Raw genomic sequence first — 4,600 nt, forward strand, 5'->3', positions numbered from 1 at the left:
GCCAAAATTACAAAACGTTAGGGTCTTGGCACTTCATTTCTAACTCTAGCACAACACATTTATAGGTTTCATAGCTCAAACTATTCTCAACTATCGTTTTTTACTTCAAAATGTCGAGGAACTCAACAACTCGTATGGCCTGTCCTTTGGCCTCCAATTTCCATTCTAATCTGTAGAATTTAACAACTGAATGGCAAAGTTCTCAAGCTCCCTAGTCAAAGAAAAAGAGTGAACTGTACCCTATCTGAGGGAAAACCTCATAACCATCAGAATAAGCCACTATCTCCTAACTACTGTTCAAATGAGTCAAGTTTAAACTGTTGAAAGGAAAAAAAAATTTAATCAAAGCAACACTCTTTTTTTTTTTTTTTTTTTTTTATAACGCCTCTTTCTTTTTTGCTGTGACCCTTTGGCTTATCCCATTTGACCAAGCAAACAGTATTCTTAGTTTACTGGTTCGATTCCTGCTATGGGATTGCCACTTTTTCTGTAATAATTCACGCATTGAAAGGTCGACACAAGCCATGCATACAGTCAGTCTAGCTTGGATTTGCTCTTTGCAGCAAAAAATGCTGACCACAATAGATTTTGGACATTCATTCCATTCTTTTGCTCAATACTCCATTTGAATTCATATCACAAATCATTTTTACTTTTGACTTTTAACTATTTGGTTTCAAAGGATCCAAAACCCCCTTCCTTTATATCTGACGTTTTTTGGTACTGAGTGGATACAGTTCTGGCTGTCTAGTCAAGATGGAGACAAAATATCTAAAGCATAGTGCCCCGTGTGAGGATCGAACTCACGACCTTCAGATTATGAGACTGACTCGCTACCTACTGCGCTAACAAGTAGAGATGAGCGAACCGGTCCCGGTTCGGCTCGAGGCGGTTCGCCGAACGGGGGGTCTGGCTCGAGTTCGGCTCGTCGAACGTTCGACGAACCGAACTCGAGCCCATAGGAAACAATGGCAGGCAATCACAAACACAGTAAAACACCTAGAAAACACCCTGAAAGGTGTCCAAAAGGTGACAAACAACTCACAACATAACACAAACACATGGGAAAGTGACAAGGACATATACTCATGTGAAAACAAAACAGCTGGACAAGGAAAAAGAGGGAGACACACAGATATATGAGTATATGCAAAGAAACATCGATTCCATTATTGTGCAACTTGAGCCCTGCTCATTTTAGGCTTCCAATCTGGATAAATTGCCTGAGCTCGCCACGTACGCCTTGAGGATCTTGTCGTGTCCTGCAGCCAGCGTTCTCTCGGAACCTGTCTTCAGTGCTGCTGGGGGTCTGCTGGCAGATAAGCACACGTGTCTGTCCACTGACAATGTGGACCTGGCTCTCAGAGGACTTTTCTTCCCCTGGGTCAGCCAGGGGACGGGAAAGGCACGCGTATTTTTGAGAGTGCTTCATGCAAAGCATCTTTTTCTTTTTCAAAAGGGGGCTCAACCGATGCCAGTCAAGTGGGGTGTGTGTGGCCCAGTTAGTGGCAACGAGGGAGACTGTGGTTGGAGTCCCCTCGCTGTGTCTCTAAAAGAACCAAGATGAACAAGTCATGGCTCTCAGAGGACTTTTCTTCCCCTGGGTCAGCCAGGGGACGGGAAAGGCACGCGTATTTTTGAGAGTGCTTCATGCAAAGCATCTTTTTCTTTTTCAAAAGGGGGCTCAACCGATGCCAGTCAAGTGGGGTGTGTGTGGCCCAGTTAGTGGCAACGAGGGAGACTGTGGTTGGAGTCCCCTCGCTGTGTCTCTAAAAGAACCAAGATGAACAAGTCATGGCTCTCAGAGGACTTTTCTTCCCCTGGGTCAGCCAGGGGACGGGAAAGGCACGCGTATTTTTGAGAGTGCTTCATGCAAAGCATCTTTTTCTTTGTCAAAAGGGGGGCTCAACCGATGCCAGTCAAGTGGGGTGTGTGTGGCCCAGTTAGTGGCAACGAGGGAGACTGTGGTTGGAGTCCCCTCGCTGTGTCTCTAAAAGAACCAAGATGAACAAGTCATGGCTCTCAGAGGACTTTTCTTCCCCTGGGTCAGCCAGGGGACGGGAAAGGCACGCGTATTTTTGAGAGTGCTTCATGCAAAGCATCTTTTTCTTTTTCAAAAGGGGGCTCAACCGATGCCAGTCAAGTGGGGTGTGTGTGGCCCAGTTAGTGGCAACGAGGGAGACTGTGGTTGGAGTCCCCTCGCTGTGTCTCTAAAAGAACCAAGATGAACAAGTCATGGCTCTCAGAGGACTTTTCTTCCCCTGGGTCAGCCAGGGGACGGGAAAGGCACGCGTATTTTTGAGAGTGCTTCATGCAAAGCATCTTTTTCTTTGTCAAAAGGGGGGCTCAACCGATGCCAGTCAAGTGGGGTGTGTGTGGCCCAGTTAGTGGCAACGAGGGAGACTGTGGTTGGAGTCCCCTCGCTGTGTCTCTAAAAGAACCAAGATGAACAAGTCATGGCTCTCAGAGGACTTTTCTTCCCCTGGGTCAGCCAGGGGACGGGAAAGGCACGCGTATTTTTGAGAGTGCTTCATGCAAAGCATCTTTTTCTTTTTCAAAAGGGTGCTCAACCGATGCCAGTCAAGTGGGGTGTGTGTGGCCCAGTTAGTGGCAACGAGGGAGACTGTGGTTGGAGTCCCCTCGCTGTGTCTCTAAAAGAACCAAGATGAACAAGTCATGGCTCTCAGAGGACTTTTCTTCCCCTGGGTCAGCCAGGGGACGGGAAAGGCACGCGTATTTTTGAGAGTGCTTCATGCAAAGCATCTTTTTCTTTTTCAAAAGGGGGCTCAACCGATGCCAGTCAAGTGGGGTGTGTGTGGCCCAGTTAGTGGCAACGAGGGAGACTGTGGTTGGAGTCCCCTCGCTGTGTCTCTAAAAGAACCAAGATGAACAAGTCATGGCTCTCAGAGGACTTTTCTTCCCCTGGGTCAGCCAGGGGACGGGAAAGGCACGCGTATTTTTGAGAGTGCTTCATGCAAAGCATCTTTTTCTTTTTCAAAAGGGGGCTCAACCGATGCCAGTCAAGTGGGGTGTGTGTGGCCCAGTTAGTGGCAACGAGGGAGACTGTGGTTGGAGTCCCCTCGCTGTGTCTCTAAAAGAACCAAGATGAACAAGTCATGGCTCTCAGAGGACTTTTCTTCCCCTGGGTCAGCCAGGGGACGGGAAAGGCACGCGTATTTTTGAGAGTGCTTCATGCAAAGCATCTTTTTCTTTGTCAAAAGGGGGGCTCAACCGATGCCAGTCAAGTGGGGTGTGTGTGGCCCAGTTAGTGGCAACGAGGGAGACTGTGGTTGGAGTCCCCTCGCTGTGTCTCTAAAAGAACCAAGATGAACAAGTCATGGCTCTCAGAGGACTTTTCTTCCCCTGGGTCAGCCAGGGGACGGGAAAGGCACGCGTATTTTTGAGAGTGCTTCATGCAAAGCATCTTTTTCTTTGTCAAAAGGGGGGCTCAACCGATGCCAGTCAAGTGGGGTGTGTGTGGCCCAGTTAGTGGCAACGAGGGAGACTGTGGTTGGAGTCCCCTCGCTGTGTCTCTAAAAGAACCAAGATGAACAAGTCATGGCTCTCAGAGGACTTTTCTTCCCCTGGGTCAGCCAGGGGACGGGAAAGGCACGCGTATTTTTGAGAGTGCTTCATGCAAAGCATCTTTTTCTTTTTCAAAAGGGGGCTCAACCGATGCCAGTCAAGTGGGGTGTGTGTGGCCCAGTTAGTGGCAACGAGGGAGACTGTGGTTGGAGTCCCCTCGCTGTGTCTCTAAAAGAACCAAGATGAACAAGTCATGGCTCTCAGAGGACTTTTCTTCCCCTGGGTCAGCCAGGGGACGGGAAAGGCACGCGTATTTTTGAGAGTGCTTCATGCAAAGCATCTTTTTCTTTTTCAAAAGGGGGCTCAACCGATGCCAGTCAAGTGGGGTGTGTGTGGCCCAGTTAGTGGCAACGAGGGAGACTGTGGTTGGAGTCCCCTCGCTGTGTCTCTAAAAGAACCAAGATGAACAAGTCATGGCTCTCAGAGGACTTTTCTTCCCCTGGGTCAGCCAGGGGACGGGAAAGGCACGCGTATTTTTGAGAGTGCTTCATGCAAAGCATCTTTTTCTTTTTCAAAAGGGTGCTCAACCGATGCCAGTCAAGTGGGGTGTGTGTGGCCCAGTTAGTGGCAACGAGGGAGACTGTGGTTGGAGTCCCCTCGCTGTGTCTCTAAAAGAACCAAGATGAACAAGTCATGGCTCTCAGAGGACTTTTCTTCCCCTGGGTCAGCCAGGGGACGGGAAAGGCACGCGTATTTTTGAGAGTGCTTCATGCAAAGCATCTTTTTCTTTTTCAAAAGGGGGCTCAACCGATGCCAGTCAAGTGGGGTGTGTGTGGCCCAGTTAGTGGCAACGAGTGAGACTGTGGTTGGAGTCCCCTCGCTGTGTCTCTAAAAGAACCAAGATGAACAAGTCATGGCTCTCAGAGGACTTTTCTTCCCCTGGGTCAGCCAGGGGACGGGAAAGGCACGCGTATTTTTGAGAGTGCTTCATGCAAAGCATCTTTTTCTTTTTCAAAAGGGTGCTCAACCGATGCCAGTCAAGTGGGGTGTGTGTGGCCCAGTTAGTGGCAACGAG

The sequence above is a fragment of the Anomaloglossus baeobatrachus genome, chromosome 4, assembly GCF_048569485.1.
Source record: "Anomaloglossus baeobatrachus isolate aAnoBae1 chromosome 4, aAnoBae1.hap1, whole genome shotgun sequence".
Classification (NCBI taxonomy): Eukaryota; Metazoa; Chordata; class Amphibia; order Anura; family Aromobatidae; genus Anomaloglossus; species Anomaloglossus baeobatrachus.